Consider the following 15,034-nt stretch of genomic DNA (forward strand, 5'->3'; position numbering starts at 1 on the left):
ATTTGCCCCAGATTGGCCCCAGATTTGCCCCAGATTGGCCCCAGATTTGCCCCAGATTTGCCCCAGATTGGCCCCAGATTGGCCCCAGATTGGCCCCAGATTTGCCCCAGATTGGCCCCAGATTTGCCCCAGATTGGCCCCAGATTTGCCCCAGATTGGCCCCAGATTGGCCCCAGATTTGCCCCATATTGGCCCCAGATTGGCCCCAGATTGGCCCCAGATTGGCCCCAGATTTGCCCCAGATTGGCCCCAGATTTGCCCCAGATTGGCCCCAGATTTGCCCCAGATTTGCCCCAGATTGGCCCCAGATTGGCCCCAGATTGGCCCCAGATTTGCCCCAGATTGGCCCCAGATTTGCCCCAGATTGGCCCCAGATTTGCCCCAGATTGGCCCCATATTGGCCCCATATTGGCCCCAGATTGGCCCCAGATTGGCCCCAGATTTGCCCCAGATTTGCCCCAGATTGGCCCCAGATTTGCCCCAGATTTGCCCCAGATTTGCCCCAGATTGGCCCCAGATTGGCCCCAGATTTGCCCCAGATTGGCCCCAGATTTGCCCCAGATTTGCCCCAGATTGGCCCCAGATTGGCCCCAGATTTGCCCCAGATTTGCCCCAGATTGGCCCCAGATTTGCCCCAGATTGGCCCCAGATTTGCCCCAGATTTGCCCCAGATTGGCCCCAGATTGGCCCCAGATTGGCCCCAGATTTGCCCCGGTGGTTATCAATGGAAATCTCTGTGAATAACACGCCAACCTCGGCTTTCTCTTGCTAAACTGCACATTAAACTTTGCTTTACTTTCAGGTAAATGGACCTTTAGACGAACACTCGCCTCCATTTAGTTGGTGCTAAATAATTGATGATGAAGGTTTAATTTAGAAGAAAGTAAGTTAGACCTGAAGTTATTGCTCCTTCTTTCTTTATAGGGTATAAAACAGCTTCTGGAGTCTTTAAGATAAGCACAGGGTGTTGATTAAAATGACTCGACTCAGCAGACATTCCTGGACAGCGTCTTTCCAGATGTGATATAATTATCCCAGATATTCCCAGAGATGAGAGTAATTCTGGAAGAAGAGCTCTCTCCTTTTCCCTCTTGTGGATTTCCACCACAGTTGTTGTTTTTTCCATCCAGAGAGAACTACTTCTTCTGCTGAATTACACCCAGGAGCACCACAGCCTATACTGCCCCCATCTGGTGACTCTGTGAAACAGCAGAATTTAATCACTTCCAACCAGCTGAAATGTCCTTTTTGCACATTTTTTAAAAGATCCCGTTGGGTTTGCTTTGCTAATGAATGAAAGCCAGATCCTTTTGGATCAATAATAAGACAGATGATAGAGCATCGAGACACAGATTCCAACAAACGACTCACATCTATCTCAGAGTTAGCATCAGCTTTAGTTAGCATCAGCTTTAGTTAGCATCAGCTTTAGTTAGCATCAGCTTTAGTTAGCATCAGTTTTAGTTAGTATCAGCTTTAGTTAGCATCAGCTTTAGTTAGCATCAGCTTTAGTTAGCATCAGCTTTGATAAAACAGCAGCATTTAATGAAAACTGGTTGGTCTCAGGCTGAATGTGAGCTCCCAGAGTTCCTATAAGTGAACCGATTCCTCATTTTTCGGCCACTTCTCTGCTTTTTCACGTTAAACACTCCTCAGAAAAGGTTTGGCAGCAGTATCTGCTGAGTTTGCTAAGTTAGTTCGGTCAACATGACTCCACAGGTGTGGCTGAATAGCAATTTTCAATTCCTGTCCTCCCTGCACCATGCCTGCTTGGTGGAAATGTCAGATATAAACAACAGAAACACGGCATTTGACCCTTTTTGTCACTTCTCTCCTGTTAGTGTGTCAGATAAAAGTGGCGAACGCTCCCACTCACTGTCATTTAAAAGGTTGGAACTGATGTAACCGTAAAGGTCAAGAAATGCACACAGATTCTCACACAGCTCCTGCAGGAGGGTACGTTTACGCCAAAGAAAGAGTGAAGCAACCCATTTCAGAGTGTATATCTTGGTGTGTGTCTGGGGGGAGATGGAGCGTTCTGATTGGCTGGTTTGGGTCACAATAGGAGAGGTGATTGGTTGATTGGCTGACAGTCTGACAAAGGCTCCTGTCAAAAGAACAAAAGGCCGTTTGGGCACTGAGGCGGAAAGGTGAGGAGGTCAGTGTGCTGTATGGGAAGGTAACGTGTTCCCTCCGAGTTAAACTACACAGAAATGAAGTTTCTGGCTTTTCTTTGGTCATCAGGAGGTCGTCATGCATGAAATAAACAGTCTGACGGCTCAATATACAGCAGCACGAATGAGTCAAAGCTGGACCAACATGGACTAAACTGGGAGATCTTTTCTGTTCTTAATGTGCATCCATTTCACACCTGCAGCACATTCTAAAAGGAGGAAATAAGGGGTCTTCGTCAGGTAGTTAATAATGATAATTACACTTCAAACAGGTGATTTTTTATCACAATTTGATAAATAAACATAAACAGTCTGACGTCTCAATATACAGCAGCACAAATGGACTAAACTGGGAGATCTTTTCTGTTCTTAATGTGCATCCATTTCACACCTGCAGCACATTCTAAAAGGAGGAAATAAGGGGTCTTCGTCAGGTAGTTAATAATGATAATTACACTTCAAACAGGTGATTTTTATCACAATTTGGTCCTAAAGCAGCCTGTTGTGCACCTTAAGACTGACCAGGACTTCATTCTGGTCAGTCTAACCTAAAACTAGATCTCAGGCTGGTTTCTTAGACCATTTCCAGACCAATAAAAGGTTCTGGATCCATTTATTTATCATTAATCAAAGGCATGTTAGTGTAACCAGGCTGAGCTGTTCTCCAGCTCCGCCCTCGGAGCACTATCTGTGCCCCCAGAGGACACCATATTGCTAATGCTATGGAGGGCACTTCCCCCCCCGAGCCTCAGCGGTCTTAGCTCAGTGAACCGTGCAGAACATCTTGACCGAATCCAAAAGATGCAGCCGTCATCAGGCTGCCATCAGCTAATCCTCTGGAGCTCCACAGTGACTCTGCAGCATCACAGAGTGCTTCCACTTAGCTCAGTAACTGGATAAATCCAATCCACTGTATTAAAAGGGCAAGGAGAGCTCCACGCCACAAGTGTACCTGCGCCGCTCCAATTGGGGTTAATCAACCGTAGAAAAACCACATGCCCCTTCTTAAGAGGCCTTTAGATTTGTGCTCAAAGCTTGGGGATGTGGCAGTAGATCAAACCCAAGAAAAACACCGATGGAGTTTAGATTAATCAGCTGAGATTCTTTACACTGCTGGTGTTTTTTAACATTTCTGCATCTGAAATGTAAGATTTTCTTCCTTTTTTCCTTTGTAACAAATGAGAAATCCCAAATATTAGAGCCAAGGAGAATTATCCACATCAAAGTTATGGTTATAATACAAATGTTGCCGAAATCCTTCAGCAAATCTGAAGGTTATGAAGGCTTCTTGGTGATATTGTGTGCAGATAATTAATGTAAAAGTAACAGTGAACACTGGAAAGAAGCAAGTGATTCAAGCTAAGTGTGAGAGCTCTGAGGCTTCATTCGTCATTAACTAAACTTTTGTTTCTCCCCATTTCTGCACCTGAAATGTAAGATTTTCCCCATTTCTGCATCTGAAATGTAAGATTTTCTTCCCTTTTTCCATTGTAACAAATGAGAAATCCCAAATATTAGAGCCTTGGAGAATTATCCACGTCAAAGTTATGGTTATAATACAAATGTTGCTGAAATCCTTCAGCAAATCTGAAGGTTATGAAGGCTTCTTGGTGATATTATGTGCAGATAATTAATGTAAAAGTAACAATAATTAACAGTAAACACTGGAAAGAAGCAAGTGATTCAAGCTAAGTGTGAGAGCTCTGAGGCTTCATTCATCATTAACTAAACTTTTATTTCTCCCCATTTCTGCATCTGAAATGTAAGATTTTCCTCCCTTTTTCCTTTGTAACAAATGAGAAATCCCAAATATTAGAGCCTTGGAGAATTATCCACATCAAAGTTATGGTTATAATACAAATGTTGCCGAAATCCTTCAGCAAATCTGAAGGTTATGAAGGTTTCTTGGTGATATTGTGTGCAGATAATTAATGTAAAAGTAACAATAATTAACATTTAACACTGGAAAGAAGCAAGTGATTCAAGCTAAGTGTGAGAGCTCTGAGGCTTCATTCATTCATTAACTAAACTTTTATTTCTCCCCATTTCTGCACCTGAAATGTAAGATTTTCTTCCCTTTTTCCTTTGTAATAAATGAGAAATCCCAAATATTAGAGCCTTGGAGAATTATCCACATCAAAGTTATGGTTATAATACAAATGTTGCCGAAATCCTTCAGCAAATTTGAAGCTTAAGAAGGCTTCTTGGTGATATTGTGTGCAGATAATTAATGTAAAAGTAACAGTGAACACTGGAAAGAAGCTTCAAGCTGATGTTAAGTGTGAGAGCTCTGAGGCTTCATTCATCATTAACTAAACTTTTGTTTCTCCCCATTTCTGCATCTGAAATGTAAGATTTTCTTCCCTTTTTCCATTGTAACGAATGAGAAATCCCAAATATTAGAGCCTTGGAGAATTATCCATATCAAAGTTATGGTTATAATACAAATGTTGCCGAAATCCTTCAGCAAATTTGAAGCTTAAGAAGGCTTCTTGGTGATATTGTGTGCAGATAATTAATGTAAAAGTAACAAATATTAACATTTAACACTGGAAAGAAGCAAGTGATTCAAGCTAAGTGTGAGAGCTCTGAGGCTTCATTCATTCATTAACTAAACCTTTATTTCTCCCCATTTCTGCATCTGAAATGTAAGATTTTCTTCCCTTTTTCCTTTGTAACGAATGAGAAATCCCAAATATTAGAGCCAAGGAGAATTATCCACATCAAAGTTATGGTTATAATACAAATGTTGCTGAAATCCTTCAGCAAATCTGAAGGTTATGAAGGCTTCTTGGTGATATTGTGTGCAGATAATTAATGTAAAAGTAACAGTGAACACTGGAAAGAAGCTTCAAGCTGATGTTAAGTGTGAGAGCTCTGAGGCTTCATTCATCATTAACTAAACCTTTATTTCTCCCCATTTCTGCACCTGAAATGTAAGATTTTCCTCCCTTTTTCCTTTGTAACAAATGAGAAATCCCAAATATATCATGTTTTCAGGGCCAAATGTTGCAAAGCAGAGCAGATTTCAGATTTTAGATGAACTGAGTTTGGAGTCAAGTGGAAAATCCCAGCAGCTGAGGGTCCAAACCCAAAAACAGCTGCTGAGATGTGCAGCAGAAGAGCAGCTCAGTTTAATCCATCTGAACACAAAGACAAAGTCCAAATAACGAGCAGCCGCTGACCTACATTCGCGGCTCCTTGGCGCGTGTGAAGCCGGCTTTTACTCCATAAACGTGGTCTTGGTGGATTGTCGCGGTGTTTTCCACAGAACCAGCTTCTGATGTCATTTGAAAGCTAATTTGAAAATACGGCGTCTTACGTAACTGTTCCGTAGCAGTAGCTCATTTACATAACTGTGCGATAACAGCAGAGCTCATTTACATAACTGTGCGATAACAGCAGAGCTCATTTACATAACTGTATGGAGGAGGCGTCGCTGCGCTGATCTACGGCTCATTTACATATATGCAGATTAGCTGCACGTGCGTGCTCACAAAAAGCACGAGCATCCAGACGTAGCATTGTGCCTGCCAGTGTCTGCGTGCACGTGCTTTACATGCACGCATTTATGGGTCTGTTCATGCATGTGAGCAGCAGTATGACCAGAGGACTGTGAAGCTGATGGTCTCAGAAATATAAAACTCAGTTTTTGCCTTCATTTCAAAGCTCCTTATGTCCATGAAGAAGGTTCATCCATCCATCCATCATCCATCCATCCAACCATCATCCATCCATCATCCATCCATCATCCATCATCCATCCATCATCCATCCATCATCCATCATCCATCCATCCATCATCCATCATCCATCCATCCATCATCCATCCATCCATCCATCCATCCATCCATCTTCCATCCATCCATCCATCCATCCATCCATCCATCATCCATCCATCCATCCATCCATCATCCATCATCCATCCATCATCCATCCATCATCCATCCATCATCTTCCATCCATCATCTTCCATCCATCATCCATCCATCCATCCATCCATCCATCCATCCATCCATCCATCCATCCATCCATCATCCTTCCATCCATCCATCATCTTCCATCCATCCATCCATCCATCCATCCATCCATCCATCCATCCATCATCCTTCCATCCATCCATCATCCATCCATCCATCCATCCATCATCCTTCCATCCATCCATCATCTTCCATCCATCCATCCATCCATCCATCCATCCATCCATCCATCCATCCATCATCCATCCATCCATCCATCCATCCATCCATCATCCATCCATCCATCCATCCATCCATCCATCCATCATCCATCATCCATCCTTCCATCCATCATCCATCCATCATCCATCCTCCATCCATCCTTCATCTTCCTTCATCTTCCTTCCATCCATCCATCCATCCATCCATCCATCATCCATCCATCCATCCATCCATCCATCCATCCATCCATCCTTCATCTTCCATCATCCATCCATCCATCCATCCTTCATCTTCCATCATCCATCCATCCATCCATCATCCATCCATCCTTCATCTTCCTTCATCTTCCTTCCATCCATCCATCCATCATCCATCCATCCATCCATCCTTCATCTTCCATCATCCATCCATCCATCCATCCATCCTTCTATCCATCCATCCATCCATCATCCAGATCTCCTTCTCTCCATCCACCTCCTTCAGGTTTTCCCACTAAACATCTGGTCATTGCTCAGCTGAAAGATCTCTCTCTCCTGGGTCTGTCCTGAGGCCTCTTCCTGGTGGGAAATGTCAGAAACAGATCCCCCCGGGAGGTGTCCAGGAGACATACTGCATCTCTACCCTGAGACCCTTCTGGATGACTGAGCCCCCCCCCCCCCCCCCCCCCCGTAACTGAAGGTGATAAACCGACTTCTTCACCTTCCAACTCAGACCAATACAACATCTGCATCTATTTATATCCCTTATTTAGCCAGGAGGGTCCAACTGAGACATAAGATCTCTTCTTCCAGGGAATCCTGGCCAAGAAGGCCGCAGAAAACAGTAAATTAACCTAAAAGCTTCACATAAAAGAACATTTCAAATCTTAGTACAATAAATATGACGTAGAGAGCAAAAACAGAAAGGTTATCGCCAACTTAAACCAACAAATTTAGCCTCCAGTCATGAAATGATTTAAAACAGCCTCAGGGTGCCAGAGAAGGAGCTCTGGGTGCCGCAGAGGAACATTTAAAAGAAGATTAGCAGCAGATCTGCGGTCATACTGGCAGGTGTGAGTGTGAGTAAGTCATTTATCTACAGTGTCTTTGCAATAAACAGCAACATGTGCACGTTTGCTCTGGTTTAGAGAGGATTCTACAGGTGAGAGCGCCTGAGCCTGCATTCATCACGAGGTGTTGAGCAGCAAAAGATGCTCCTGGAGATAAGATCTCCAGAAAGGCTGCGGTGGAAAGCAGCAGCTTCCAATTAAAGATTTTCCTCAGGAAAGCTAGAGTAGCTTAAAACAGCTTTGAGGCTTTATTTATCAGGATCAGCAGCCAGATGCTTTAATTAGGACCAAAAGGCTCGAAATCAGACAGAAAGGGAAAACTTGTAAATGTATATTAGAACTTTACAGAACTGACATCATAAGGATGAGATCGGGTGGGATGGGTGGAAAATCCTAAAGCTACTGAAACAGAGACTAATAAATGATCTTAAACAGAAAAACGGCTTGAAAAACCAGCAGCAAGAGGCTCCCTGCTGGCTCTCCAGCATCTGAACAAACTAAGCTAAAAGATGACTTTCCAAGGGAAATGAGCCGGAGATTCCTGAGCTGCAGTGATCCTCGAACTCTGCAAGCAAAGCAAAGGAGCCGTTGGCTTAATCCTCCAACATTAAATACGTTCCATCCATCCATCATCCATCCTTCATCTATCCATCCATCATCCATCCATCCATCCATCCATCCATCATCCATCATCCATCATCCATCCATCCATCCATCCATCCATCCATCCATCATCCATCATCCATCATCCATCCATCCATCCATCCATCCATCCATCCATCCATCCATCATCCATCATCCATCCATCCATCAATCTATCCATCATCTTCCATCCATCCATCCATCCATCCATCCATCATCCATCCATCCATCCATCCATCCATCATCTTCCATCCATCCATCATCTTCCATCCATCCATCCATCCATCCATCCATCCATCCATCCATCCATCCATCATCCATCCATCCATCATCCATCCATCCATCCATCCATCCATCCATCCATCATCCATCCATCCATCAATCTATCCATCATCTTCCATCCATCCATCCATCCATCCATCATCCATCCATCCATCCATCCATCCATCCATCATCCATCCATCCATCATCCATCCATCCATCCATCCATCCATCCATCATCCATCCATCCATCCATCCATCCATCCATCCATCCATCCATCATCCATCCATCCATCATCCATCCATCCATCCATCCATCCATCCATCCATCCATCCATCCATCATCCATCCATCCATCAATCTATCCATCATCTTCCATCCATCCATCCATCCATCCATCCATCATCCATCCATCCATCCATCCATCCATCATCTTCCATCCATCCATCATCTTCCATCCATCCATCCATCCATCCATCCATCCATCCATCCATCATCCATCCATCCATCATCCATCCATCCATCCATCCATCCATCCATCATCCATCCATCCATCAATCTATCCATCATCTTCCATCCATCCATCATCCATCCATCCATCCATCCATCCATCATCTTCCATCCATCCATCCATCCATCCATCCATCATCTTCCATCCATCCATCCATCCATCCATCCATCCATCCATCCATCCATCATCTTCCATCCATCCATCCTTCATCTATCCTTCCATCCATCCATCCATCCATCCATCCATCCATCCATCCATCCATCATCTTCCATCCATCCATCCATCCATCCATCCTTCCATCCATCCATCCATCCATCCATCCATCCATCATCTTCCATCCATCCATCATCCATCCATCCATCTATCCATCCATCCATCCATCCATCCATCCATCCATCCATCCATCCATCCATCATCCATCCATCCATCAATCTATCCATCATCTTCCATCCATCCATCCATCCATCCATCCATCATCCATCCATCCATCCATCCATCCATCATCTTCCATCCATCCATCCATCCATCCATCCATCCATCCATCCATCCATCCATCCATCATCTTCCATCCATCCATCCTTCATCTATCCTTCCATCCATCCATCCATCCATCCATCCATCCATCCATCCATCATCTTCCATCCATCCATCCATCCATCCTTCCATCCATCCATCCATCCATCCATCATCTTCCATCCATCCATCATCCATCCATCCATCCATCCATCCATCCATCCATCCATCCATCCATCCATCCATCCATCCATCCATCCTTCCATCCATCCATCCATCCATCCATCATCTTCCATCCATCCATCATCCATCCATCCATCCTTCCATCCATCCATCCATCCATCCATCCATCCATCATCTTCCATCCATCATCTTCCATCCATCCATCCATCCATCCATCCATCCATCATCTTCCATCCATCCATCCATCCATCCATCCATCCATCCATCCATCCATCATCTTCCATCCATCCATCCATCCATCCATCCATCCATCCATCCATCCATCCATCCATCCATCCATCCATCCATCCATCCATCCATCCATCCATCCTCCAGGTGCTGACTGGGTCCACTTACGCTGCATCGACTAAACGCTGCTGACTGTTACTGGTTTTCAGTTTTGCAACATGGGCCGAGTCCCTGAACGCCTCATCCCTGAACGCCTCATCCCTGAACGCCTCATCCTTCCACAGACGCTGCTGAAAGACGGCAGTGAGTCCTCCAAAGGTTGCAGCTGTCGCTGAATCCACTGTGACGTGATGAAGGTGTTCATGGATGGTGAAGAAACTAAAACACAAGCTTTAGACTGATGTTTTGTCTGGATTTCTGGTTGTTTTGACAATATTTTCAGTCTGACTTGTTCACTAAGCAAAGCCAACAATGGAAGCCGCTTCAAGTGAAAAGACTCCGACGAAAGTGCGCAAAGAGGGAAGCTGATGAATGTATAGCTCCGGTGAGGGATTAGTTCTCTGAAAGAGACGCCTCCACAGCACATTCAGGCTTTATTCTGTAAAGAAAATGAGTTGCTGCATATATGAAGAATGTTGGAAGGTAAACAGATCCTACATAAAACCTCTCTGATGAAGGATTTTAGGTTATATGAGCAGGAGAACCTTTGGTGTAACAGACCACTCCATCCATCAGGTGAAACATGCATTAAACAGTAAAAACAGGGAGATGAGAGCAGTTCACTCTGAATAAAGACTGATGATGGCTGCTGCTCCTGGACCTGGTTACGGCTCCTTCCTCCCAGTTTGTTCAAACTCCTGGAATTTAAAAAACTTTTTGGGAAAACTAGCTTAATATTTAGCTAAATGACTTCCATGATTTCTTATGCTGACAAATCATAAAGGACTTTCAGTCCTTGCTGCAGCAGCTCAGGTGGGACATGAACTCGGACCCTCTCAGATAACCAGATGTGTCAGAAAAGTTTCTACCATGAGAAAAAGCTGCACCGTGGGAGGGGGGGAGGCTTCCTCCTTTCTTTTAGTGCTCATTACACTGTGTGGCTCGTGAGAAAAGCTTATAGCTTTATATAGATAATAGTATCTTTCTTTTTTTAGCTTCCGGTGCGGACTTTGCTGCAACAATAAACGTTTTGTGTCACTTTTCTCCAGCGACTCTGAGCCTAATTTTGATTTAAGTGTTTAAGATTTAAGTGTTCAGTAGCGTTGTTGTTTAAATCCACGTTTCCTCGTAAAGAGACAGTTTATGATTAACTCTCAGGTGATAAATCTGCCATCATGACGTCAGTGAGCTATCAAAGTTCGCTTTGTCATTAAATATTAATCTCAAGTTTAACAACTTTCGCGCTGATGGCGGATTTTTATGCGTTTATGGTTTCATGGGAAAAATAAACGGGCCGGTGAGGCTGCGTCCCATTCCAAAAGCAAGCCTCCTTCTCTGCGTCCTTCACTGACACCTGTGGTCGTTCAGAGGCTGGACACGTGCGAGCTGAACAGGTGAACAGGTAAACAGCTGAAGAGGTTAACAGGTGAACAGGTAAACAGGTGAACAGGTGAACAGCTGAAGAGGTTAACAGGTAGCTGAAGCTAACTGTGGCGCAGGTGTGAAGGCAGCTGGAATCTGTGTAGAAACGGGACGAGGGAACAAGAGCCGACCTGCTGGAGCGCGCTGCAGGTGAGCCGCAGCAGGCCGGTGGGGGCGTGGCCTGTGAACTACCTGCAGCTGTGTGCGCGCAGCAGGCCGGTGGGGGTGTGGCCTGTGAACTACCTGCAGGTGAGCCGCTGCAGCTGTGTGCGCGCAGCAGGCCGGTGGGGGCGTGGCCTGTGAACTACCTGCAGCTGCTCTGCTGCTGATCTTCTTCCTGCTGTTCAGAGAAGATGATTTTCTCCTGAGGATCAGACCATTTCAGCCCTAACGCACGCGCTGGAGTTGATTTTGGTTTGAAGTTTCTGAGGATTTCTGATATTCAGACGTTTCCTGGACGGAACTCATCCAGCAGCAGGTGAGTCACTCATTAATGTCTTCTTCCGCAGTTTGGACTCAGTTCCAGCTTCTTTCCCGTGGGGGGGGGGTTAATTCCTCAGGAGGCTGCACCGAAACTCGTTTGCTGTTGTTGTTTTGTAAGCACGTGCTATTTCAGTAACTGTAACCGCTGGTGGGAACTCAGAGGCTGCAGTGAACGAACAGGTTTCTGTCTCTGAGTGTGTGTGTGTGTGTGCGTGTGTGTGCGCGCGCACAAAAAGCAGCCGGAGCCATTGAAACCGGTGTATCCAGTGTCCGCGTGCCCTCCGGATACCAGTTTAAAGACGCGCTTGTTTGTGTGCGAACGAGCAAAACGTCCTGCTGTTGCCATGGTTACACTGACGGAAATCACTCGCGCTGGTCTGCAGCTGACGGTGCGGAGATCAATAAACTGATTACTGTGAAAATGATGCGAGTTATGCTCCGCAACAAGTCCATCTGTGGAGCTTTAGAGACGCACATGAAGAAGTGAAAACGTTTCCCGGTTAGAACTTCATCTGGACCGGGAATAAAAAGCGAATAAACGCGAAAAAATAACGTTTTTTCTCCACAAGGTGACAAAGTGTGAGTGGAAACACGCGGTTTGTTGGCCTCAGAAGGAGCAGTTTCCTGGATTTACAGCCTGTTGATTTGAATTTTTGTTATTTCTTAGAATTAATGATTTATTTGTACAGGAAGAAGTTCTGCAAATCAAACAAAAACTCCCAGGAAGTGGAGAATTCTGTGTTCTGATAGATAAATCCTGCTGTCTTTACCTCACCGAAGCAGCTTTAAACACCTTTATTCACCTGGATTTGATAAGACTGGAACTTCTTCAGCATCACGGCTCATTTTTGAGCGACTGTTCACCGCAGAATGAAAGTTACTCTGCAAAGCGGCTGGATTCATGAAAAGCAAATGTTTTCACATCATGAATCCACCTGAAAAGGTTCTTTACTTTGGGTTCCGAGCAGCAGAACATCGCAGCTGGAGGCTGAAACGCAAATCTTTTCACATCTTTGAATAATAATCGACTCGGACACGTGGAAATGTGTCATAAACGAGCTTACATGTGTGAGTTCTGGTGTAATTAAAGCTCCTCTGCAGAGGAACGTGTTCCCAGTATTCTGTGAAACATCCGCATTTGGATGCTGGAGGGTTTAAGATTAAAGTTTCTGTGAAATAAAAATCTTTGAACTCAGCAGCTGATGAGAAGCTGGAGCTCCGGTATCGGCTGGGTTCGGGTGTTCTGACACCGGTCCGGACCCGGCTCGTTTCGTGCCGTTTTGACGTCATCAGTCGGAACGTTTCTCCACCCGGTGACGCAGTGTGGGCGTGTGACGTCAGAGCCTGAACTGAACGTCAAACACGTGAAAATGCGCGGCTTGTCTCGTGCTTTTTTCTTTGATTCTCATGAACAGAGAAGTTTCTAAACGGGTTATTCTGTTGGACAGAATCAGATGTTCTGACCCGTTTCCATCATCTGTTAACTGCTGTTTTTTTTATCAGTTTTTCACTAAAGTGTCATGAAAAGGGCTCAGTGGGTCAGAACTTTCTCCACTAACACTGGACAGCAAATAGTTTTCAGTTGCTGTTTTCTTTGATTTAGACTTGGAGAAAAGTTCTGTTAGAAAAGCACGAAGGTTTGCCTTGAAATGGACCGTTTCACAGCCTCCACGGCGGGTAAACCTCCCTTAAAGGAGATTATTGGGTGAAAAGCTTTGAAGACAAAGCATCTGAGCTTTATTTAAAAAGCATCTTTAAATCACAAGCATAACTCAGTGCTTTAGAGAGCAAAATCCAACTTTAGACAAAACAGCTGAGGCAAAAAAGCTATTAAAATGGAGTTAAAAGCAACAAGTAATAATAAAAACAGTATTCATCATGTTAAATGGGCAAAAATGACCTCATTTGGAGGTCAGGCTGAAGGTCAGGGTTCAAACGGCGTCCCAAGCTGTGATGCTGGAGAGTTTAAGGTGTTTTAAAACAGATTTATTATCCTGGACATATCTTATCCTGGATTACTGCTGACGACTCCTGCAAAAAACGCACAAAACAGTAGGAACTGAAATACAGAAAAGTCAAAATCAACTTTATTTGTTGCACATTTCGTGTACAAAACAATTCAAAGTGCTTTAAATAAGATAAAAGCATTAAAAATATGTAAAAGAATATAAAGAGAAAGAAATAAAATGAGTAAAAACTGGATAAGTTAACAGATATCCTGCAGATTTCATGCAAAGAACTGTTTTTAACCTGGATTTAAAAACATTTGGTGACAGTTTAATCTCCTCTGGCAGTTTGTTCCACTTGTTTGCAGCATAACAGCTAAATGCTGCTTCTCCATGTTTAGTCTGGACTCTGGACTGGACCAGCTGACCCGAGTCCTTGGATCTAAGAGCTCTGCTGGGTTTATATTCTCTGAACATATCCCAGATTCTGGGATTTATAAACCATCAGCAGGCTTTTAAAATCTATTCTGTGACTGTTTGGAAGCCAGAGTAAAGACTTTAAAGCTGGTGTGATGTGTTCAGATCTCTGAGTTCTGGTTTAAACTCCAGCAGCAGCGTTCTGGATGAGCTGCAGATGTTTGTGGAGTCCAGTAAAAAGACCGTTACAGTAATCTACTGGAGATGGATGCATGGATGAGTTTCTCCTGGTCTTTTTGGGAGAGAAAACCTTTAATTCTGATGTTTCTGAGTCGGTAAAAAGCCGCCTTGGTGACAGCTTTGATGCAGCTGCTGAAAGTCAGATTTGAGTCTATTGAAAAACCCAAAAAGTTTGTTCATGTGTTTCTTTTTTTTAATTATTTTCACGCTTGCTGCTGATTTTAACTAAAGAAATCAGTTTGTTTTGTTCTTATTTCCTGTTTTACATAAAGTTAAAGTTGAATCGTTGCAAAAAACGCACTAAACACGTTGGAACTGAAATACAGAAAAGTCAAAGTCCACTTTATTTGTAACACATTTCATGTACAAAACAATTCAAAGTGCTTTAAACAAGGTAAAAGCATTAAAAATATGTAAAAGAATATAAAGAGAAAGAAATAAAATGAATAAAAACTGGATAAATTAAAAGATATCGTTCAGATTTCATGCAAAGACATGAGAAAATTACGTTTTTATACCGTTTTATTTTCCAGTCGAGCAGATCCGAGGTCGTTTTCTGAGACTTCCAGTCCCGTTTCTGACTCTGAACCGACCCCTGACCCCTGACCCCTGAAGGTGAGCTCAGGT

The 15,034-nt window shown here is 43.9% G+C and overlaps 1 protein-coding gene across 1 annotated transcript in view; it reads left to right on the forward strand.

Annotated features, from left to right (window-relative positions):
* The first annotated feature begins 11,621 nt into the window (after window positions 1-11,621).
* Window positions 11,622-15,034, forward strand: part of LOC140314608 (nesprin-2) — a 46,468-nt gene continuing 43,055 nt past the window's right edge. The window contains exon 1 of the mRNA XM_072392915.1: window positions 11,622-11,799. The gene's annotated coding sequence lies outside the window, so the exon portion shown is untranslated. The remainder of the gene's footprint in view (window positions 11,800-15,034) is intronic.

This window comes from Leuresthes tenuis, unplaced genomic scaffold (genome assembly GCF_036924035.1).
Source record: "Leuresthes tenuis unplaced genomic scaffold, fLeuTen1.0.hap1 SCAF_9, whole genome shotgun sequence".
Classification (NCBI taxonomy): Eukaryota; Metazoa; Chordata; class Actinopteri; order Atheriniformes; family Atherinopsidae; genus Leuresthes; species Leuresthes tenuis.